This window comes from Gambusia affinis, linkage group LG08, assembly GCF_019740435.1.
Source record: "Gambusia affinis linkage group LG08, SWU_Gaff_1.0, whole genome shotgun sequence".
NCBI classification, from domain to species: Eukaryota; Metazoa; Chordata; class Actinopteri; order Cyprinodontiformes; family Poeciliidae; genus Gambusia; species Gambusia affinis.
The window spans coordinates 13,522,492-13,548,294 of NC_057875.1; the positions used below are offsets into that span (position 1 = coordinate 13,522,492).

Genomic DNA, 25,803 nt, shown 5'->3' on the forward strand with positions numbered 1-25,803 from the left:
GGCGCAGTGCCATTACAGGGGGGAGTGCGGTACGGATGAATGAAAACAAAAACAAAAACAAAAACAAAAACAAAAACAAAAACAAAAACAAAAACAAAAACAAAAACAAAAACAAAAACAAAAACAAAACAAAAAACAGTTATACAAGTGTTTAACTGTAGTTTTGAAGGTTTTTTCTTGCAAACTGAAGTGTGAAACAAACTTCAGTGGAGTTTTAAAACAAAATACGTATATAGGTTTATGTCCGGTTGAACAAATTGTGTGCCCGGTTGATTTTTTTATTTATTTATTTATTTATTTTTTTTTTTGGGGGGGGGGGGGGGTGATCTTATTGTAATCCATAGGGGGACCCAGAAAATCTTTGGGAACCACTGACATAAGTGACTGTCTAACTTATTTAACCAAGTATAAATAACTACAGAGAGGAATCCATATGTTTTCTTTAAAGAAAAGTAGGTCAAATCTAGCCCTCCAAACATGACAAAAGCACTCTGACTCCTTAATAAAGGTTAATCATTCAAGAAATACTTTTAGCCCAAAAAGCAAGTGACACAGTCACAGTTCCTTGGAGAATTAAACATATAATCTACAAAGTAATCTGAAGGCAGTGATAATTGGTTCAGAGGGGCTGGAGCAGCAATCCAATCAGCAGGGTGTCAAATAGCAAGGAAGGTGATCCAGTCCAACAACCAATTACGGTCTACTTTGGAGGCAACAGGAAACCAGAGTCAGATAGGAGTAGGGAAGTATGGTGGCAATAGCTTAGGGTTACAACAGTGACATGGAAACAAAACAAAAATATTTTTATAGCACACAAGTAGAGGTACTTTCTAAAAAGTGGAACACTCCCACCTCGAAATGACAATGTTTGACTCAAATTTCTTCTGGAGTTAGTTATTACTCCACCCTGTCACTTCATCTATCCCTACCTTCAGTCTCCACAACCTTGCCACCTGTTTCATCATCAATAAGAAAGTGACTTCATTCCAGATTGCACAACCTGTATACTTTAAAGACATGTCTAAAGATACAGCATTTTCAAATACATTGATTATCATCATCAAAATTGTTTTGAAAAACAGAAGCTGTCTTTGATGGATTCAAAGAAGAGTTGCAAAACAATTCAAAACTGTGTCAGCTGTCACACCCTTACATACACATTTAGATACTGACGTGTGTGTGGGTGAGTGTCAGAATATTAGAGAAGTTCACCAAGTTCAACAAGACACACATACAGACAAGAAACACCTACACCACAGATTTACACAGACATGCACAGATTGTTTTTTGTGTTACCATTACTCAAGAGCACATTGCATTGATTCATATGTTGGAGACTTAACCCTTACCCTGGCCATAATCACTACCTGCCTAACTCCAACCTTAATGCCAACGTCGACTCAAGTGTTTGCTCTGAAATGCCATGATTTATTTTATGAGGACTGTCTGTCCACAAAAGGGAGGTGAGTCCCCACAATAGAAGTGTGTGAATATACGGATGTCTGCATAATTCAGCATACACATAGATTCAGACGCACACACATACAAATTACTCAGCACTCCCTTTTTTCCCTGAAGCAGACTCTGCGAATGTTTGGCTGTGCCAGCTGTGTGAGCTTGAGGCAGGGTGTGGGGTATATACAACAGTCCGACAGACTGCATAATGTGTATACACACAGTCATAAACAGTAACTGGAGCGGAAGGACTGATCATCTAGATGTGCTTGACCCCGTGACCCCTGGGCTGAACTGTTATCTTTGCTCCGTCTGTAATATTCAGCCCCCAAGGCTGCAGGAAACACTGGTTGCTGCTCTGTACAATGTCCTGACCGTGAGTGTGTGTGCAGGGCTTGAGAGTACACACTCACCAAACCTTGCCTGATTTCATCTTCATTGTTTACCTTAGTGTATAAAAGTAAATATAAATTATCCAAAAGTCTGTTTGCGTGTCTGTGCATGAAAATGCATAAACATGTCAGCGGCCAAGTCTTTGAAGTTGACCACAGTGGCACAGTGGTGCAGTGAACTTTTGAGCTGAGAAGGGGAGAGACCCACAGACACACATTCAGTGTGTCAAAAACATCTGGCCTTATTTATAACTCCTCTGGAAAAAAATTACAAGAATGGAACTAAATGAGTGTTTAAAAACTGGTAAGATTCAAAAGGTGCTGCAGAGGAACTCCTTCAGTTTCTGGAATGTCACAGAAAGTTCCAAAAATGGCCAAAACTGGGAGGGGCTTGGGGGTACACCTGAAATGTGAAACCTGTCATGCCATGCAGTAAAGCAAATTATGCTCTTAAAAACATTCAGTCAATGTTTTCATTGGATGACAGTTTTACCGTTTAACCCAATGAATCTATGTCTCTTATGCAGAAAAGTGACTTACAGTCAAGCTCAGAGATAAAATGACTAAACTGAACTTTCTCTGTAAGTGTGTGAGCACCTGTGAGTGACTAAATGGAAAGATACCAATCATCTGCATGCATTGCATGTCATTCATTCCAGCTTTTTACTGCTGTAAGGCCAAGAAGTCAATGTGAACTCCTTCAGCAAACACTTAGAAGCAAGAAGAGGGAGCATTGAGGGATGAGGAACTGGCAAACATGCTTGTTTGAACCGGAAATATTCAGCAGGGTTAGAACTTTGAACTATTTGAAGCATGGACACTAGAGAAGGCCTGGCAAATACATGTGTTAGAAGACCAAACAGTGGTGAAGGCAGAGCTCCCATGGGGAATCTGACAGTAGAGCCCGACAGTTATCTGCAGCTTACTCTCCACAATGTCGACAGTTTAAATGAGAAGCCACAATAAGCTCGGTAATCAAAGAAGAAATTGTCCATTCAAGTTTAAATATCATATTGATTTCCTTGTTCTCAAAGTTCTTTCTTCAGTAGAAACAGTGACACTGGTCAGAGTTGATAATAAGATGGATAGAGCTTAATATGGGGAAGTACTTTAGGAAAAAAATGTTAGAGGCAGAAAATGAATTTAAGATCAGGGCAAAGCTTCACTCTCCAACACGTACCCATTTGTAAACACACAGACCAACCTAAAGTGGAATGATTTAGATCAACGCTTATTCAGGTGTTAAAGTGTCCCATCAAAGTCCAGTCAGGAATCTATTGCAATATTGCTGTCAACACAAACTTGCCATTCAGTCTGACAGAGCCTGAGCTGGTGAGCATGCAAAGCTGATAAAGACATACCCCAAAAACTACTGGGGTGCAACTCTAAAAGAAAACCCCTCTTTTCAGATTCAATTTGTGAAAAGAAGAAAACTGTGCAGTCTTGTTCTTCCACTTCAAAATAACACTGTGCATTGTGTAGCTTGGTCATATGAAATTCTAATAAAGTACATAGACGTTTGTGGTTGTAACTTCAAACGGTATGAATAAACTGGCAAGGCAAAGTTATTAGAGAGGAATGAAAATTAAGCAGCAAGCAGCTCACCTTACCCATATAAAAGCTGTCATGCTTCCTGATTCAGTTCAGGGCAATGTCTTCTTATCTGACTCTGTTTATGGTATCTGGTTTCTGTCCCTCATACCACCAACAGTTCTTGCATAGACTTTTGGTGGTATGACACCTATCCTTGTGTTGGTAGGGATTGCAGGTTACTTTTTGCGATTAAGCCTCATAGAAGTTAAAAATCCCAAGCTTTAAAACTTAGGCCTCCCCTTTTAACCTTCATAAAATGACTCGTCTGTCAGCACTTGAAATGAGTGTAGTCATCTGTCTACGACAGACTGCTGAGCCACAGGTGATCGACATCAGTAGTCCAAGACAGAAGCTTTGAAGTCAAAGCCACAGTGAACTCCGTTCCACGCAGTTCTCAGGGCTCTCCTTTAAATAGAGAATGACATCAGACCCTGCTCAGGTCTACCGGCTCAAGCCCAAAATAAATGCATCCACAACAATACCACATCTGGAGAAAAGTGTTGAAGTGAAAAAGGGAAGAGGAGAAATGTTGGCGAAAGTGGGTCAAAAAGATGTTTAGCTCTCAAACTTCTGGAGCTGCTTCAAAAGGATTTCATTTGTTAATCATTCCTAAGATGTGAAACTGTAATTGAAAAATTGTTTAATCTCTAATTTGCAGCATAAATTGAGACAAGGTTAGCACATGAAGCAAAATTTTATTTCCTGGGATTTTTCTCAGCATCAGCACTGAAGAGGTTTGTGTGGACGTTTTCTCGGGAAGCCTGTTCTTGTTGTTAGTGTCACAAGCAATTGGAACCTTCCTTCAGCAGAAGGAACATAAATGCAAGGCAAGAAATTGAGACAATTTTCTGCCTGTTGGAGAAAGTGTCCAATAAACACACAATGAGTGATCCAGCAGTTATTTGTCAGCAGACACAAGTGAACCGCCTCCAGTCTGACTCAACAGATAGATTTTGCAGCCATGGGTGCATATAAAATCTAATTGTATGCACGCACATGCATGTGTGTTTGTGTGCATGTGTGTGCATTCAATTAGATTATATATATATATGAAGGATACCAATGAAATGATTTTTCTACAAAAGCAGATTCAGTGTCATAACACCAATTCCCAAAGTCCCATTTACTGCTCTAATGCTAAGAGTGAAAGGTTTGCTGGTAAAACAAAAGTAACATGGCTGGGTCAGCAGAGGGAGAAGAATATAAAGTAACAGATGACTCATATTTACATCCTAAATATAAAAGATCTTGAGACCGGAGCCAGCTAAGATAATTAAAGAGCAATAACAGGCGGAAAACTGAGAGTTACTGAACTGAGAAAAATTAGGTCAAGCAGTTCAGCTTAAGGACTGCAGATCCAATAAAATACCATCTGTGCTGTCAGTTTTATACAGCAAAAGGAGATCCACTAAGGGAAGCTCTTCACTGCAACTACAAAGGAAAAAATAACAACCTAAGGAATTAATGTCACTGCGCATTTTTCTAGAAGCTCAAATAACTGTCTGTACATACACTGCATTTAGAAGAAAATAATTCAAATATTATTGAATTATTAATATTCAATAACATTCAATTATTGAATGTTATTGAATATTAATCCTCCAGATTAGAATAGACAACACTGGGCATATATGTCCATACAAAAATACTGATGATTTTTTTGTTTTCACATAGAGAGTTAAGGATTCCTGAACGACAAACAGTGTTTTAAAAGATCTGTAAACAGTATACAGTAATTTTGTCTGTTTGGTCTGTTTGGAAGGAGATTATTTCTCCTTCTAATCTCAACCTAAGGTGGTCCTATAGTACTAATTTTTGCCAGTAGAGGAAATGTTTTGTAATCTCAAACTATTTTTAAGTTTTTTAAGTTTAACACTCCCAAGCGTCCTCCTGAGTCCTAAACCATAGGACTCAGAAGCCAAAAGGATTTTGACTGATGATTTCCTGTAAACCAATCAGGAAATGGCTGGTTTACAGGTCCAAAATGGCGATAGGAAGGGTCAAATGGTAGCAAGAAGCTGCAAAATCAGGATACAAAACTCTCCAGGACTGAATGGCCCCCTCCCCCATGCAGTTTAATAACCATTCACACGTTGAGATATATGAATGAAACATCTCATATTCTGGCTTTATTACGGAGTATCACAGAATGGATAAATGAGTTTGTGAGACCTTAATTTCCCAATTAGTGTGATTGTTTTAACAATGAGCTATGAGCATAGAAGGCTTGACCCGTCAGAAATAAGAATATCCTTTGGATAATGATGGGTAAAGCAAGAAATGAAGTCCAGCTGTCACTTATCCACTAATCAGAATTAGCTCTGTCTTATAAGCTATATTTCAAAAATTGAAAGGAGATATTTATATTACCAATATAATAAATAAACATGAGCATAAATATTTATACTAAAATTCAGTTGACTAACACACCAAATTTATATCTCTTCAATTATGCATTTAAATTTAGCAGGAAATTATAAGGACTCTGAAATTGAGGTTTGGCTTTCTAATGGGTTGATTGAGAAAAAAAACCTTGGAGGTTCTCAAAGTTTTAATGACTGGGAGCAAATCTCCGCAGCCTGTTATTTAAAATCTAAATCCGATAATTTATGATGCACTTCAGGTATTACCAAGTAAGAATGTAATCATTCCTTCCCTTTTGCTTCCTCTGGTTGATTGGTGATGTGCTTTTTCATAGCATCATATACCATCTCTCTTTTAACATTTAGGAGGCAGCAGTTTAAACTGGTCTTTTTCTAATTAAAAAGATGGCTAGAGGAGGATGAGGAGAGTGAATTCCCACAGGCCACATCATGGACTTTCTGATTCAGAATATTCTCGTCATAGATATGCCACCTTTACTTGCTATGCTTTATGGCACTTGTCAGTAAAATTTGAGGAAGAGCTTCACGCTACAGCAGTTTTGTCACAGAAATTTATTGGATAATTTGATAGCAAGACTGAGAATGAGCTAAAGCTGTGATGTATATTTAACCAAAAAAGAAGACGACTACAAATCTATCCTGAGAAAACACAACATTTTAGTTTCTGACAACATCAAAGGATAATGAACAAATTATAATTATAGGATTGATGTGAGAACTTTGAGTCTTTTCCTATATGGCAGCATGGCATTGTTGTTATTTGGAGCTTCACAATATACTGTACTGCAAAGAACTCCTTGGATGTAGTATTTGGAAGGCTTTATGTTTCATGTGCTGTGCATTCACACTCTACTTGCCAAAAATATGTTATGCCAATTGGATGGACTTTTACTGGTTGTAGATCTTAGTGACTGAGATGCCAAAGCTTAGAGAAAAGGGCATCATGATGCTGGTAGAGAAAACCAGCAGTGAGAAAAATGTTTTATTAATCACTATCGCAACACAATATGCAACAATTCGATTGCAATGTTTTTCTATTATTATTTAACTCTTCTATGATTCTAATCATAGTATTATGATTATAATGAGCTCTTATTCTTTTATGAGTAAGAGCACAAGATACTGAGACATTATTCATTCATCCATTTATTGTTTCTATCCACTTGCGGGAAGTGGTGCCTATCTCCAGTGGTGAGAGGGAGGTTGCATTCTGCACAGGCCACCAGTCTATCAAAGACATACAGCTTTCACAGACACATTCTCACCTAAATTTGAACCAAAGATCATCTTGCTACAAGGCAACAGTGCTAACACCATTCAGTCCTCATACGAGACTTTAATCTCTTCATAATGTTGTAGCATAGAAAATCAGTTTCACAGATACACACAAACTGAGGAGGATGACCCGAGGGACTCTGGGCTACAGTATTGGAGTTCTCACCACCATCTCTAGCTTAGAGGCACTGAGTTTGAAATGGTAACAAGTTTCCAACTCTAGTCTAGTAAAACAAACAAGAATAAAATGAAAAAAAACCCCTCAAAAATAACTGAGTTTTCAGACGTCTGCATTGGTCATAGAATAAAATACTATCAATTAAGTTCTAGCTTCAGTAAATCAACTGAAAAAGAGCATGAGTGCTGGAGTCCTAGAGAAAAATTAAGAGGTTTAACATACCAGCTGAGTCTCTTATACAAACTGCTCAGTCCAATCCATTTTTTCTACTTACACTGTTTTCAGATCTGGAATTCTACTCATCATGTGGGTGGAAATGGTCTATAAAGCAATTTTGCCATGGTTCGAACCAATCTGTTTGCTAGCTAAGCCATTTTTCATCATTCAGTGAACATCATGCTTCTGCAACAAAAACTTTCATACTTTGTTTCTTTCAATTTACACTGCAGACAAATGAAGTTTGCATCTTGTTAGAGTGCTTCACAAAACTATTCATAAAACATTGAACCATTTCATCCTAAACCATGAACTGCAATGAGTTTTTGGAATTCCTCATACATGGCCAATCATGGATAGTTATGAAATAAAAGAAAAGCTTAAATTGGAAAGCGTTTTTTGAAAGTTGGTTCATGTATGTGTTTAAATCCCTAGGCCACAGCATTTTAGAACCACCTTTTACCACCATCACAGGAACAAGTCTTTTGATTTTTTTCCATTGACTTTGTACATCTAGAGACTAAAATGTTGACCAATTCCTCCTTGCTAAACAGCTCAAGCTCAGTCAGATTAATTGATGTGTAACTTTTAACAGTTGTTTTCAAGTCTTAATGCAATTTCTCAGGAGGATTTAGATTAGATTAGAATTGTGCTTTCAAAGTTACCATTTTATTGCAGCTTTGACTGTATGCATGCTAAATGTTTTAGTCTCGAGGCTTTTTCAATCAATTCTGACCAGATTTTCTATCCCTGTAGTATTCCAAATCATGATGCAGCCATCTCCATGGTGTTTCATGTTGGTGGTGTGTTCAAAGTCATTTTCGGTGCAGTCCTTTTGTTCACTCTTTGGCCTGGTAGAAAATCTACTGGACACAATCAGAATTAAGGGAAAAAAGCCCAAATTGTACTGGAAGCAACCATTTTTTTCAAGCAAAATTGCACAGGAAAGCAATGGCCAGGCTAGTATTTACCATGTAGGCCAGAAAGCCCAATTTCAGAGCATCTTCTTCCATGACAGGGAGTGATTAAGGGTCTACAGCTAAATTAACTTGTAGTGTCACAGGCATGAGGTGGTGAGAGGGTCAGGGGTCACACTACCCTGACAAACAAATGAACCACCCAGCGAGAAAGTCAACAATAGATACTTTCCTACCAAGCCCTGGCAACAGCGACGGCTGGCAAACATGTGTGTGACAAACGTGCCATCTTAACCAATGACAGAGTCTCTATCATCGCCATCTGGGGCTGCCACACAGGCATACCAAAGAGAGTGGGAGAGCCACAGCAGGAGGTGAGAAAAAACAGGCAAAGCAGGAAGGGTAGCACCAGACACTGTAAAAGATAACAAGGCTAATACTGATAAGACATTTTCAGTACTGTGTACATGGGTTATGGTCTTTCAGCTGCTCTGTTAGATCTGCACTGTAAGCTCTACAAACTGCCTAAGTTTGTGAAAATGTTATGAGGACTCCCTGATGTGAAAATCATGGGAGAGATGCTGCTCTTAGCTAATCTGCAATCAGGCAAAGTTTTACTGTAGGTCCTATTGTTTCTCTTTAGGGCTATAAGACTGGTATCCAGCACTCATGATGGCCCCTCTCTGCCATTATATACCCCATAAATCCCATTTTATAAACTTTAACTGTCTTGAGAAAACACACAAAGCTAAACTCAGGGTCCTTATATAGTGCTTCCTTTTCCTTCTCCGATTCTATCACAAGAAATCTGATGATTCATCTACTTTGCCTCAAGATCCACTTTGTACCGCACCAATGTTTTTAAGCATTCCTGTTGATTTTCCACACTTTCATTTTATAATTTTATTTGCCTCAGCTTTATGTCCGTCCTCCATCTCTAACTCTGTTTTTATTTTTCTTTCTCCTCCTCTTCCCCACACTAGTTCTGGAAAGTACATTCGCTCAGTGCAACAGAGTGACACAAGGACCGTCTCCTTCATGGCAGACTTGTGTTTTTTCAATTAAGCTTGGCTCCTGTACATTTGGGAAACCATAATTCTCAGGGTCCGGCAGAAAGCAGTGGAAAGTCACTTAGGTTTTTCTTTCTGGGAGAGGTATTGGAAAGATCCATTTCGTTGAAGCATGTTAAAGTAGGGAGGATGGAGGATAAAATTATAGGAAAACCATCAACAAGATTACAGGAGGTGTTGATAGAAATGGAAGGTCTCGCTGAGGGGATCGGGGTGCAACAACCTGTGGGGTGAATAGGATCAGGAAGGTGTTGAGGGAGAGAATGCACATGGATGGATTTCCCAGGGAATGTGGATGAAAGTAAGTGAGTCACAGGCCGGATCTGGATTGCCCAATGGGGAGGAGGACAGATCCACTGAATTCACTTCAAAGCCTGTTGTTACTGGACTGCAGATGCCTCTTGTCAATTATATTTACAGAGATGAACCCCAGTAGGCTGTCTGGTCCGTCTGTCCTCAGCAGCTTTCAGTAGTGCAAATAAACAAACAATAACCTTCCTTATGCAGTTTAACAGTTCACACAAAAATACAATGTGGTTGAGTTTGATATTGGTACTTTTATCAACCATCAATTAGATTGTATTTAACAAAAGTAACTTATGCAATATTAATGCTGGCCTGAAGGTGGAGCCACTCATTATATAGAAAACAGATTTTTGAACACAAGACCTAAACAATCATGCCTTTAAAGCAGTCTTTGTTTAAATGTTACAGCCACAAACTTTATGGAAGCACATTACTGGGGCATCAAATTTTAACCAACATGATACATGCAGCTTGATTAAACAAATGAAAGTCAGACAACTTTCAAGATAGGAATATAAACTGAAGGGAAAAAATAATAAAATCACCTTGAAGCCATTTTTAGACTGGGCCTTACCTTTTAATGGTGTGGAAAGTTACACTGCCTTAGGTAAAAACATCTAATAGTTTTGCAGTTTGATCAATAGTTAAACCGGACAGCCAGAGAATTTTTGGGATTAAGATTTTGCAGCAGTGTCTCAATAAAAACAGTAGTTAATCTCATGCCATGCTATGCAGACACTATTTCCACACCGCTGAAGATTCACTAACTTCACAGTGCTTGAGGTGAGATCCTGACATATTTCCTTTTAATTTTTTACCACTGGAGAACTACCCGATGCTCTGTATCCAGCAGAAGAACTACCATGTGGAGATGTTTAGAAGTGGAAACAAAATATGGTGATTTTCTGGCAAAAGTAGTGTACTGAGTCCTGATAAAATACAGAACTATTAATACCACATCCTTTATTCTGACACAGACATTAATCAAATCTGGGATGCATCAAAGATCTAGATCTACATAATAGTTTATTTATCTATACGCCAGCATAAACAGAACAGTGCCAGAGTTTGAAATGATGCTCTAATTCTTTGATTTTAAATCCAAGAGACAAAATCTAATAAATCAGTTCATACTGATCAGCATTTAGTACATGAAATAGATCTGCTTTCTGTTTAATGTTTCATACAGCAGTAATACCAGCATGATTGAAAGATCTATTCTAGGTTACAAAAAAATGCCCTGAAATTAATGCAATATCATCAGCTGACCTGCTTTGTACCAAAGGTCAGTTAGTCTGTGTCCATTAAATCTTGCTCTGGTCATATTCCCTTTGGTCAGCTGTGAACTTGCTGACCTAATTCAGCATCACAACCAATTTCAAATTATTCTTAATAATACATCCCATGTTGTCCCCTCTGACCAGGACAACCACAGAGAGATTCACCACTTACAGTTATAAAAGACAGCTGTATTTAGAGAATTAAATAAAATTTCCTTGTGTAAAAGAATAAGAATTATTCAGGAGAATAAATATGTAGCACATATTGAGTTGTTTTCTGGAGCCTGATTTACATCACTAATCCAATTTACAGGAAACAAAAAATCCTAGAATAGAACACCAGCTGATCATATGCAGACATTTGCTAAAAAGGATGAGGTGAGTTATTGGGGAATTACTTACTCAACCTTTAAATAGTACCAAAGTTCTCAGCATATTATCTCATCTTGACATCCCCTTTCAAGAATGTGACAGTTTCCTTCTTTCAAAGATGAAGTTCATCATTGTCAGAGTAACTCTTTCACTGTCAAACTTAAACTAAGTTCATAAGTGCATGTTCATGTGAGAATTCACGAATGGATGTAGAGAGTAAATACACACAAACACATGCGTATTAAAAGTGGGAGTGACTTCTGATGTACAGCCCCCAATATACCACCACCCCTCCTGTGCCCCCACTACAACAATCAGACTGGGCAGACAGCAACACAGTTCATAGTTATAGAGAATTGCAGGAGTAACGACTAAGGAAGTCTTACCTCAAAGGTTTTTCTGTAAAGCCAACACAAGCAAAAGACTCATGATTGTAGCGGTTTGCTTCAGTCTCAGCCTCTTTGTGTCATTTAGCTGCGGCAGACGGGAGCTGGGACGCATAAACGCTGCAGAGTGGAGACGCTTTCGGCACACTTCACAGACAGGGAGGGCTGTGGAGCAGCGCAGACCCCAGGCCCGTCCGCTCACACTCTGCCGTCTGAGGATGAAAAGAGAAGACTTCATTACCAACACAAGACACGCCTCCACCACTCTGGTCTCCCTCCTCCTGAGCCCCCCCCCTCCACCTCCCATCCCTTCTCTCCTCCTTGACTACCTCCCGGTTTCCCCTTCCACACTCCCAGGCAGTAGCACGCTCCAGGGCCTGTCCCAGCCAAAAAGAGGGGTAGCAGACTGCCAAAAAAAAGAAAAGAAAAACTCCCATCCCAAAGCGTACCATACAGGAAAGGCAGACAGGGACAAGAAGAATCAGGACAGTGGAGAAACAGAGAGGTAGCATTTATCACTGGATCAGTCTTATCTAATCTTAATGTTTTACATCAATTGTACTGTCCCAGATTTAGTTTTTATACTTAAGATGAAATCGGTAGAACCACATTTGAGATAGAAAGAGTGGCTGCAGATGAGAATAAAAAGCACAAATAAAGAAGGAAAACAAAATGAAGAGAACTGACTAACTTCTTTGAGGAATAATTTGACATGACATAGGCAGACAGAAATAGAGACTAGGATACACTCAGACTGAGACATAAGATCAGTTATGAAGTTTCAAAGCATAAAGTTAATGGGGGAAAAATGACAAATACAACCTGGGGTTGTTGTAAATGCTAATTAAGACTTTCTGTGAGAGAAATCACATCAAAAGAACATTGCTCATGAGTGTATTTGTGTCTGTTTTAGGTTCACGGGGTGGGGATAACGTCTGTCTCTATGTACTTGTGCATCTATAAACCTAATTTTACTTTAGCTCTTTGCAAGCTGCTTCCATGGACAACACCCAGAATAAAGTTTCAAAATCTTTGTCCATTCTGCCCCCTCCTTCACATAGCAAATGAAGTCTCTCCACATTAGATGTAGAAAAAATACTTAAAAACATTAGCCTTTTACCATCTGTAATTATGATGGGCTGGGTAGAGTCAGCTCAAGCTAGTCTTGTGTTGTAATGGTGGATAGGAAGAAATGATGCATTAGTTAAAAGATGTTCCAACATTGCCTTTTTACAGATTCTCAATAATATTTATTCTCATGTGTCGTCATGCAGATTCTCTGTCTCTACTGATGAATATTCTTTTACTTCTATATAATGAATGCTGGCTTGTTTCCAAATGACTGCAGCTCTTCCTACTCTCTGACCGATTAAGAATAAAATAATTTATCCACTCAGATGTAAATAAAAATTTGGATGTTAAATGATGACTTAAGGTATCCAAAGCCATCTGGTCTTGTTTGAAATGGCTATTTCCTCTCTGATAACCTGTCCCAATTTCCCTTTAGGTAACAACTGCAATCCATTGTCTGCAGTAACTGGAAGCATGTATTTTACATCACTATCAAGGAAATTTGACCCATCACTTTTTGAAGAATCAATTGAATTCAAAGGAGCTGGACCCAGAAGATCATTTTCAAGCATGATCTGTCTATTTAATGTAATGCTAAAGATTTTTAGATCAGATTTAAATCCAGACTTTGTCTGGTCACCCTAACGTTTCAGTTTTTTAGAGCTTTTGTCGTTCAGAAGTAGTCTCTTCGATTCCTACTAGAATCATTAAAAAATCTGCCCCAAACTTTGCCCCAAGAATCATCAAATTTGGTACCCATGTATCTTCGAAGAACATAGAAAAGCTCTTGTGGAGCCATGGCCCAAACCCAATAATAAGTCAGTCATTTTGAATCAAAGCTGCCATTTTGTCTCATTCACACATGCTGTGTCTGAACAAACTCCTCTTACATCTTTTGACATGCAGACTTCTGAATCACTCTGAAGTCTGGCACTGGACTGACATTGGAGATCAAAAATTATTAAAAGCTTTTTGCTGCATCAAGGCGTCTGGGTGTGGCCAAGCCAAGAATCTGAGAATTTGTCATAACACATCAAGGTGAAAAATCTCCACACTCAAACGCCCGGCTGCATTACATTTTCTGTGTGTCATAACAGACCAGACTAATAAAATTCACATGGTCAATTGATGACATAATCTTAGTTTGTAGGCATGACTGAATGATGAATTTCGATTGTTTATTGTTTGCATATGGTTGACTCTAAATCATAAATGCAACATCCAATTTGCACCAAACTGAATATGAACGACCTTTCTAAACCTTAAGGCCAATAGAATAATTTTGGAATGTTACTCCAGCTATATTTCCCTGTCAAATCATCCTAACTGCAAAAGATTTTTTGTGCATCATCATGGTGAACTGCTAGACACTTTGGTGTGATTGTTTGATCACTTAAGTCCCACCCACTCAGACAAGAAAATGGGGATTATTGAGTGACTCCTCCGCTTCCCCCCGTGTATGATATACGATTAAAATTGTGGTCAACAACCCTTGACAGTCATCCATGTTCAAAAGCCTGCAGGAATTCCTCATAATTCATTTGCCACAAAACAGAAAGTGGCAGTAACTCCTCCTGTCTTGAAGGATTTTTGGTCAAACTTTTAAGACCTGCTGCTGGATGGTCAGTCAACCCTTAAAAATGGACAAACTGGATGCTGATGTCACAGTAAAAGTAACATACCCTGATGGAGGAGAACACAACTGCTAATCCATCATTGGATGGGGAAAATAGTCCTTAAAGCATTAGCCGTTTACTGTCTGTAATTATGAGGAGCCAGAAAGAGTCAGCTCAGAAAACCTCTGCACCCTGCCCCCAGTGCCACCACACATAACATACTTCTATTCCAGTTTGAAGTGGGTCGTGAAACACAAAGTAACTGTATTAAGTGAATGAAAACAGGGACTTGGTTAAAAAATTTTTTAGTTATATGATATTCCAAGGAGTTATTGGCAAAATATGTTTAAAGAATAAAAAGCCCAGAAGTTTACAGTAATTTACAGTCAAGGTTTACAAGTGCAATGCAGTTCACTGACTCGGACTGGCAAGCATTAAAGTTCAAAGTAGGGCTTTACCCAAAAATCTGGTGTATGCTCCAGATCAAACCCCAGTTTATGGCATGTGAGCTAATCCTTGATCCTGATGGAAAATATCAAGAGACATCACCACATCACTAAATCCACCACAACTCCTAATTTAGTAAAAGAACACAGATACAGTTGTAGTTACTTAATTACTTCTTAGGAACAAGCACAATAGTAGATGGGGGAAAAAACATTTAAAGTGTTTACAAAGAAGCTAGGAAAAAGTCAAAAGATCCAAAAGAAGCACAGAGGGAAAAGAATGTCAGCATAAAGTAATAAAACAGCAACATTTTTCTTGGCCGTACTTAATGAAGTAAGCAGGGATTATACAGATCTCTGGCAGCCTCCCACACTAACATTAACACCTACATAGACCTTCTCTGTGGCATAATGGTGTCAAATTTACACAGGTCCACTAAACAGTACTTAAGGTTATGGACTGCCTTCTCTGTAGGCTGAAGGGTTGAGGTTTGAGACAGACAGCTGGAGCAGGCTGGTGCTGGAATGACAGCAAAAGAAGAGATTAACTAATTTTAGCATGCTTTATTGCTAACATTACCACTAATTCTCCAAAAACCAGAAACACAGACAACCCTCTTGTGGTGTCTTGTGTCTTTAATCAAAAGTTTTTAGTGACAGAGAACAGACTATTCAAACATCTGAAAGCAAGTCTTTGTTTACAGTTTACAAGATTACCAAATATGTTAATTGTTGTAACAATAGTAAATTATTAATTATAGCAGAAATTGGCATTTAATGAGGACATTTGGAGACATAGGGAGAAACTGTGAATTACATTTGGCTTCGGTGTAATGGGGGTGATTCAGCATCTAAATGGATTGAGCTTTATGGTGGAATTCACTGAAATCACTCAATATCACAATCAGCCACTAGGCGCTGAACAGAATAAGACATAAAAGATTACATTGAGCATCATGAAGTCTGTTAATGGCATAAATATTTCTAACAAATGTAGTGCCAAACCAAATAACTTCAGAAAAACTAATAAAAAACATGTTTGGCAGCCTAGTAGTATGCCATCAAATGTGCATCTAGTTGTATTTCATTTGAAAATAAAAGTAATACTTTTGTAATACATTTTTTCCTCTATTTTCTACATGGAAACTGATTCAATTTAGATGGAAAAAAGGGGGACACAGAAGAGATTTGTAGAAGCTATTGGTATAAAACTGATATTTGAGTACTGAAATTCATACTTGAAGAATATGTAGATTACAACTACACATTAGTAGTTGTAATCACCACATCACTAAAATCCACCACAACTCCTAATTTAGTAAAAGGACACAGCTACAGTTGTAGTTACTTAATTACTTCTTAGGAACAAGCAGAATAGTATAACTACACATTAGTAGTGGTTCCATAATCTACTCATAGCTTGACTTGAACTTGTTTAGCAAGGTTAATTTGTTAATACAAGAGATGTATTTTGTTCTTTTATCCCTCAAGATATGCATACACCTTTTCAGATGTTGAATGTGCATAAATAGTCCTTCTATAACTCCAATTTGGTGGAAAATTATGCAAAAACATCACTGCATTACCTGTAAAATCTTTTAATAGCTCTAGAATATCCCAGTCTTTCCCCATGGACCAATAATCTGGTTAAAAGAAAACTAATAAAACATTGAAATTCTTGGAATAAAATGCAGCCTAGTATTTACTGACACACTGAACTGTTACTACATATATTTCTGTTTACTTTAGGACATTTGGTGTCACATTCATGTGCCCTTACTGCACAACTTTCAGGGGAGAAAATGTATCCAAAGCAACACAGTGAACTCAAGTCAAGTATCTTGACACACTCTATGGAGCTCCTAAAAACCACAGTAAAACTGTAGTACCATAAGGTTTTTCATGGACAATAATAGTTAACTGAATGCCTTCACTGCTAATAAAGAGATTAAGTTTCAGCTTTGTGTTTTATCCCAGTTACTGTAGCTTGGTATACACACAGCCTTTTAGCAAAGTACAGTCTCAGCTCTGCCTTCCTTTCAAGTCATAAAATGATATCTTCAACCTGATTTTGCCACAGTTGCGGTGAGCATTCAGAGTACCAGGGTAATTCCAGGTCAAGTTGGTGACACACCCAATACCCCAATGAAAGGCTTCTCCATCACAACCAACACAACTGGCCCTGTAACTGTCAATTAAAACCACTGAGTGTAGGCACTGACTACATGTGGTCACTCTATGACATGACTCATTGACTGCTAGATACCTGAAAAGGCCAATAAAACAGTTACATTAAGACTCAACAGCAGGAATGGATGGCCTTTTACTCACACAAGGACTAGTTCAGTGAGGGCACAACGACAAAAAAAGAAAAAACGAGACTGTGGGTTTTAACCCAAACACAGGTGATGGTGGCAAACCAAACACATCCATTTCTTTCCTCTGTCTGTGCAGCTGTCGACTTCTGGAGCTGCCGGGCTCGGTGGACTAACTGAGTACTGGGAATTTCACACTTTTGGCGACCCCAACTAGCAATAGGTAGAAACCATCACACCCTGGTGTTCCATTTCTGACCCAGAAAACATGCGCCTCTCCAGGGCAAACAGGGGACACCTCAGCCAGTGTAGACTTAGCAGCTTGTCGATGTGTACTCGCTGTGTCATGTCGACCAGGAGCGATTACGTTCCCAGGGTGACGACGTCTGGGCAATTTGGGTTTTGAATTAGAATATTTTAGGTGAAACAAGAACTAAGAAAGGAGTTAAAGAACCTGTTTTACATTTAGGTAATTAATAAAGAGGCAGAGCAAACTTATGGTCTAATGATCCTTGGCTAGAGACACCTGAACAACTGTGGATATCTCAGATAGGTAGTTATTCCTTTGAGCAATTCTTGAGGACTCTAATTAATATTTAGGCGGTAAAGTTGCATCAACAGACTGATATTCCTCTAATGTCATCAAGGTAAATTCAGTTTTCCAGGGTATATACAGGAATTAAGTGCTGATACCAGAATAAGACGCTGATGTCTTCTCTGCTGGCTGAGGATGAGCACCATTGCCGTGGCTGAAATACAAATATTTCTCATGTGCGTACGTCCAAAGTTGCCATCATTTTTAATGCTGTATTCCATTTACTAACTTTTTTTGTGTGATTTTAATTGCATTTCTTATTTAAGGGATACAGAGTGATTGCAAAATATCATTTTCTTTTTTTCTTTTTACAGTAGCACAATATCTAAAAAGTCTTATCCATATTTAATACAAACATGTCTTATTTAAGTTTTGTGGTAAGTGTAATAATATCACAGTTATTAGGTTCTCTCACAGTGTTGTAGACATAGCTACTACTGGCCTTAGCTTGCAGGACAATGTTAGAGGTTTGCAGTGATGTAGTCATCATGCTAACATGAAACAAATTTGTAATTGCTCACTGCAACGTATTTGGATTTTTGATTAAAGGCTGCTGAACTCCCTATGAGATCTGATGGCATCATTCACCCCTCACCAGGATACATTTATTGTCTTTTTACAAACAACATACATTTTTACTGTGTTTCTACCTCAGTTTACATATTTCCATGTTCTGGTCAGTCCTCTATATTAATTATTGCTCGAAAGTTTCTTCCTTTGTATTTAGCCTTTTAGTTTATTCTCACAATTTGTTCTTTGTGCATTTCTGCTATTTCATTAGCCTTTCATTCATCCTCACCAGTAATCTTCACTCATGTCATTCACCTACCCTGCCTCATCAACTCCATGCATTTCACCTGATATGCCATTCCTGTAAGCTCTTGATTTTTCATACCCTGATTCACATCTAATTATTTACGTTACTGTTCCTGTCCCTGAGTTTTGAAAGTTTTTCATTTTATTAAACTTCTCACCTATTCTCTGTCTCTTCACCACAAAACTGTTTGTGTGGAGTGGGCCTGTTAGAGAGGACTGTGCGAGGCATTTCAATGGAAACATCCATCCATCCATCCATTTTCTGTTCAACCTTGTCCCTAATGGGATCAGGAGGGTTGCTGATGCCTATCTCCAGCTACGTTCCGGGCGAGAGGCGGGGTTCACCCTGGACAGGTCGCCAGTCTGTCGCAGTCAATGGAAACACCACACACAAATTATGTATTATGATTTAGCTTCAGTAATGAGCACCAAATCCTGGTTGGAAGGCCTCCTTGCCATCAACTTAATTCCCTTCACAACTTCTTTTTCAGGACTTTGGCCGTGCCACCTCAAAACATTAATATTACTTCCAGTCTAAAGAAATGTTGTATCTAAGGATGGATTTGTAGAAACTAAGCACAACAACTATTTGAAGAGAAGTGTATTGTATGGCTCATTTTTCAACTATCTCAGAATAATTTACACCCTGCTTGATTGATGGCATAAACTATGCCTATAACTGAAGGGATGCTGATAAATTGTATTACTATCAATAATTACAGGACTGACACTAAGTTCAATGATGCATAACTGTATTGGATTTTTGAGTTGTGCCTTCTTTCTAATATCAAACTGAAGTGTCCGGATGAAAATAGAGGAGGGTGCATAGAGCTCACATTCATCTGCAGCAGAGCCACAGCACTGCAAACACACAGATGCCCAGCCCTCATCTGCACAAATGGACCTTTCAATCCTTCCCCTCACTTTTGTCCCATCAATACCTTCCTCTTCAGTGAGACCAACGCCACCAACTCCAACATTCCCTTTGCCCATTTCCAAACACACAGAGGAGTGAATAGAGTCTACTGTACCTTGTGCCACTCCCCTCTCTGTGGGGTAAAACACATCTTGACAGACCTGTATTTATGGCCAGCTGGATTCGTGTTGGAATGAATGATGAAAAAGACCAAAATCGTCACGCAGGATGCCCATTTATATTAAATGTTGGTCAGCTGAGTCTCCTTGTGTGGCCTAAGCAGAAAGAATGCTGCGTGTGTGTGTTTGTGTGTGTGGGTGCGTGTGTGTGTGTGTGTGTGACATTACGACAAGCGATTTAATGACAACTAAAGTGTGCTTGTCGCTATGTGTTATCGCTATCTGTGTGGATGAATTTGCCATTTCTTAATTTCTCAGCAATATTCAAAGGAAATCCTGATATATATCTTTATTCACCCCAATTACAATTATATTGTAGTATGACTTTCAGGACAGAAAAGTGAAATATATTGTGTAATTTCAAGTTTGTGCAATTTTTTTAGATTAAACAATAAATATAGTCTGAGAGAAGAAAATATATCCCTTATTTGAAGGAACTAGACACTCTATACAATGTTAAACTTGTATTTAATGTAAAATAAATCCACAGTATTTGATGAAAATCCTTTTCTGAAGACAGAAATATCCTTGTTGCCCAACTAAAAACTTGTATTAGAAGAAAAGACTTTGCAAAGGAAAAGACTTTGTTTTTTCTTCACACATACATGTTGTGCATACTGTATCACTCCAGGAATCCTCCAGGACAGAAAGCCTCAGTGGGTCTGTGTTAACAATGGGAGCTGGGGTGAAGTAGGGCAAAGATCTTTAGTTCTTCCCCACATAAAACTTTTAATATGAGGCCTCCTTAGAACCGGTCGGCCATCTAAAAGCACTAAACCCTGTAATTGACCTTAAAAATACTTTCCGTGGAGGTCGCCAGTCATGTCATTGGCCTTCGGCCCAAGCGGCGGCCGCATCTCCTCAGCCCAGAAGGAGCCTGGGAAGGCCTCACAGGGTATATTTAGTGGCCCTGTCCTTTTGAGAAGAGCAGGAGATGTAGATAATGCCAGTCTGCATATAAAACCACTCCTCCGCCCATGAGTGTGCCTCTGACAGCAACATTTTCCGCTCCCACGGGGACGTGTTTCCGGAGGTCACAGGTTAATTACATGAAAGTAGGATTGCAGGTGACATTTACAGACATCAAATGGCAAGCTGCAGAAGAGACCAGGCCCAAGACAGAAATATGCCGTTCTTCAATATTTTTGCTGGCATTTGCCAGAAAGAGCCCAAATAAATAACTTTATCGCAGGAGCAAAATCTCTAAATTAAAACAATGAGAAAAATATAAGCTTCAATATGAGAACCAGTGGCAGGAATTAGGCCTAGCAATTTCTTTAAAACAAATATCTATACAAGGCATCCATTTTGATTGATGCAAGAAAAAATATATATCCTACTATCACAAATATTAATGTGGAATTAAACTGAGATTTTAGGAACAAACACTCAAAATGGGTTTAATGTGTAACAAAGTATAAATAGCAGAAAGTTGTTTGATGTCACTGATATGTAGGATTTGGGGATGTTTCTCTTCTAAAGACTCTTGGGGAATTTGTTACGGTGTATGACATCATCAGTTATTTCCATATTCTCAATGTAAACTAAAATTGGGTAGTGGCTGGGTGTTAGAACAGATCAATGATTCAAAAACATAAGGTTGAATCAAGATAAATATGGTTTACCAGATATTCAATTTACTTTCTTCAATGGCCATCCCAGTTTCAGGACATAAATCTTATAGAAAACCTGTAGGGGGCTGAAAAGTATAAAACACAAGAACAAATTCAGGACTCTGGCTGACGTAGAGTTTTGTGTTTAAACCTTTTGCCGCTTGAACCAAAAATGGCAAATTTAAATACTTGTTAGCCCAAAAAATTTATTAAAAAACACAATTTTTGTTTGATTTACAAACTCAATGATAAACTAAACATGCAGGTTTCTAAGGACAAAATGAAAATACTTAATTTTTGAAGAAAACAAATTTGTAAGTCATTGTAGATCCTGAACATAGAAAGCGTCTTCAAGCCCAGTCATTTTTCTTTGTTTGGGGTCAGTTATTTAATTTTTTTCTTGGCTGGATATTTTATTTTAATAGGTTGGGTGAATCCAAGTTTGCTTTTGAGTAAAAGTGAATGTTTGTTATCCTAAATTAAAATGAAAACAAAAAAATTATGTTATTAAAAGAGGCATAACATTCTTTTTTCATTTTCAATAGTTAACTGTATCTACATATTGTGTGAAAGAACATCAGTAAAAATTTGTTTTGAAAACCCTCCAAAACTTCCACTAGTTGTCAGTAGCGCCCTCTCCCCAATTTGCTTCTTCCTCAAATTAATGATATAAGAATTGAGTTCTTTTTAAACTGGAAAATCAAAGACAAGAATATTTTTTATGGATTTTTTGTCATCTTTACTAGTGTCACCATTGGGGGATGTGTAAGTGTCCAAATATTTGTGGTTGTCAGGAGGAAAAAATTACACGTTAATAAGTCTTAGGACTAATTGTGTTAAGGTTAAAGTCGAACTGATCATGTCAACTGAAGTCCACATTTTTCCATCTGTTGCTCCATTAAATGTGGCTGGCACAATATGTGCTAACAACAAAGAAAGGTGTAATTTCTTCCATCTATGTCAGCGCCTGCCAAAGCAACCCTGTGCTTAAACCCCTTCACCTGTTGTCACTCATGTTATGCTGCTTATGGTTTCTCTTAATGATTTTAGTCTGACAAATCTCATCTTTCATAAAATATTAAAGCTGCACAGGAATCACACTTTTTCCGCTGTCTTGTAAATGCTTTAAAAGTGAACACTCAAGTTGATGTCAGAACAAAAACAGTCTGAACGTCTTCTTGTGTTGACCCCTTCAGTCAGGCAGACACTCAATAAAAGGAAAATCTCCTGGCATCTCAACAGGCAAATACTGGGACACGGATGACAACAGCAGAGTGACGCTACAAAGAGGAAAACATCTGAGCATGGTTATAAAAAAACTCCATTAACGCCGACTAGCTATCGTGCCCAGCAGGTGATGTAATGAGCGCTCCTAGCAACAACTACAGATTGACTCCTTGCAGCTGGCAGCTGATGTGTTGTAATCTTCACATCTGTCAGGGTCTTATCAATCTTACTTTGGAGAGAAATGAAAATGTTCTGTCTGTCTTGCGGGTGAGAAAAAGGGTAGAAGGGATAGTGTTCCTTCATAATATGGGAATCACACCTTTAAAGTTTTTCCATCAGTGGCGAAAGGCTGCAGTTCACTTATTCCTGTCTGTTCTTCAACTCTGGAAACTACAAGCCTTGGCAAGCTTCAGAAAAACCCTCCTAACTATAGATTTCATGACCTCCAGCGTCGTTGGCATTTTACACAAACTTTTAGTCCTCCATAAAATCATTCACTGCTGGTAGAAAGTTGTTTTACCCAGATATGTCTTATTCACCTTGGGATTATTTTTTGAACATCTTTCTGTCTCATAAAATAAGGCATTCGATCCACACATTAGAAGAAAAGAGCACAAAAATAAGAGAAAAAATCTTAAAACTTAAATTCAAGAGTCGCAGCCCCTGCACATGAAATTCTGGCCCAACAAAAACAAAGAAAGACTTTTGATCCGCTGTATGAAAGGACAACTACAGAGCTAGACAGGCCAGGGGTTCGTGTGCTTTCTGTGGTCATGGCCACAGATCTGCCGACCACTCCTAGCCCATCTGGGCTGCCGGTGGTGCTCTTCCTTGTCTGAGAGAACAGCGAGTTCAGAGCAGTAATTTAGTTCAGATGAGCTCAAGTAATATTTCCAGATTAATACGAGCCATATTCCTCCAAAACTGTCCTTTCTTTCTTCTTCGTCTGTATGTTTTTTCACATCTTACATGTCCAAATCGTTTGGCTGAGGATGAAAGAACAAAGTAAAGTAAAGAAAAAGAAAGAAAAAGGGAAGATGAATACATTTTATGCTTGGTAAAGAAAAACAATTGCAACAAGGCAGCTTTAGCATCTTCTGAAACCTTTGCTGCCACTGATTTCAGAAGATATGGAACTATTTTTAGCTTGTCTTATGGATGATTATGGTTTATGATTTACAGCAAAAGAAAGTCTGAAATTCCCTCTTTCAGAAGAATATTACAAAATCAGGGTGAAGACAGTAGTCCAGCAGACAGTTGAGGAACTGCTCTGCTCCAGGAGGAGAATCTTTGCTAAAGTTGCAGGCCCTACATATAATGCTGTATTCAAGCATCCACTGTCTATACGCCCTTAACCTTGTGGGGTCAAGGAGGGGCTGCTGCCTATCTCTAGTGGTCATTGGGTGAGAGGCAGGTTATACTTTGGACAGGTCGTTAGGCAACACAGGGACATACATTAAAAAACAACAGACAGTTGAGCAATTGAAATGCACAAGATTGTGAAAAAAGACGCATTCAAGAACCACAACAGACAGACATATCTAGAACACACAACTTTCACATTCCTGGTATTAAGCTACCTTTGAAGCAGAGACAGCATTTAACCACTTTCCTACCATGGCTAAGTGGAAAAATGACTGGACAAGAGGAAGACTGGAAAGGAACACAATCTCTATTTGTGCAAAGTTTGCACAGTCACTAATAATTTGCAGTGCCATGTCTTCAGTGGTTGTTGGTTCACAGTGTTTCATGAAGTCCAAAATTTCAGAGTTCTTTTGTCACACCTGGTAGTCCAGTAGACTCAGCTCGATGGGGAGCAAAACTGCAAACTTTGGTCCATTTTCAGCTGGTGTGGGTCACTTTCACAATGCACTGTGTCAAACAATCCAAACCATTTGAAAGACTTGTTTCCGCCCCTCGTCTGTGGTGGCTCAACACCGAGATCTCTTCAAGGAAGTGACCTGAAAACCTCCGGACAAGACAACATAAGTGCAACATCCTCCATTGAAAAATGTGAACAAAAATGGGGCAGGATCAGATTTAGGGCTTGTACGATTTCTCTTCTGTTGTTGGTAAAAGACAATGAGCCTTTTCTGCCACTAAAGTTAGGCTTTCATGTTTGTCTTAGTTATTTTTACCCAGAATGCCCTGTGCAATTGTCTGCTCCTTGCTTTTGGAGTGATCTCCGGTACGCTTGGCATTCTCATATAAATTTGAACCACACCAGAGTTCACTTCAGCTGAGCCCAAACATAGTTGTGTAGTCGGACCAGAGATCGCATTTTTGGTTCACATCAAAGTTCGATTGCACATTCACACCTCCCCAAACAAACCAGACTTTCAAGGCAAACGACATAAACAGGGCTTGTGTGCACCCTTAATGATGTCCTCTGTGGAGAAGTTTTATAGAGATGGTAAATTCATTTTCCAGCAGGACTTGGCACCTAACCACACTGCAAGAAAGCACCAATATTTACTTTAATGACCATGAAATCAAGACGCTTGATTGACTAGCAAACTACCTTTCCCCCACAGAGAATCTATGGAGTGTTATCAAAAGCAATAAAAGTGAACAGCAGAGCCAACAATACAGATGAGCTGTGGGTCACCATTAAAGCCATCTGAGCTTCCATGATCCTGCAGTAAACAACAGGCTGATCGGCTTCATGCCACGTAGAACTGATGCAATAATTCAAGCTAAAGTGTAATGTTCTATCTTTCTGTTTAAGTGATGCTTCAAATGTACAACTATATAACTAATTTGGGTTGCAGAAATTTTACTTACTGAAACAAAGTAACTAATAGAAATTAAATTTTTAGCAATACTCAGATTTATTCAGATGCAGCTATAGATGCAAGGTGATTTTTGTACATGGAAAGGAATCCAAATGCACAACCATTTTATTGGTTTGATTTTAATCTCACGTGAATATAGAGTCGTTTCACTAAATGTTATGAAGTTGTGCTTAACTAGTACCACTACCTTCACCGTTATTTCTGAAATTATACAAAAACAAGTATGTAAGTAAACTCTAATGACATTTGTACCAAAATTATATGGCTAAAGATCTTTAGTCAGGATCTAAAAAGCAGCTCTATCCCGAGTACTCATCATCAGTACCCTTGTTTGTAAATATTTTAAATAAATTTCTATTCACTGATACCCCGAGTTAGCTTGTGGTTCTG

At 38.5% G+C, this 25,803-nt stretch overlaps 1 protein-coding gene across 4 annotated transcripts in view; it reads right to left on the reverse strand.

Moving 5' to 3' along the window:
• LOC122835340 (zinc finger protein 469) overlaps positions 1-25,803 on the reverse strand; it is a 243,791-nt gene that overhangs the window by 40,911 nt on the left and 177,077 nt on the right. For all 4 annotated transcript variants that reach the window (XM_044124333.1, XM_044124332.1, XM_044124335.1 and 1 more), the window contains one exon: positions 11,825-12,036. The gene's annotated coding sequence lies outside the window, so the exon portion shown is untranslated. The remainder of the gene's footprint in view (positions 1-11,824; positions 12,037-25,803) is intronic.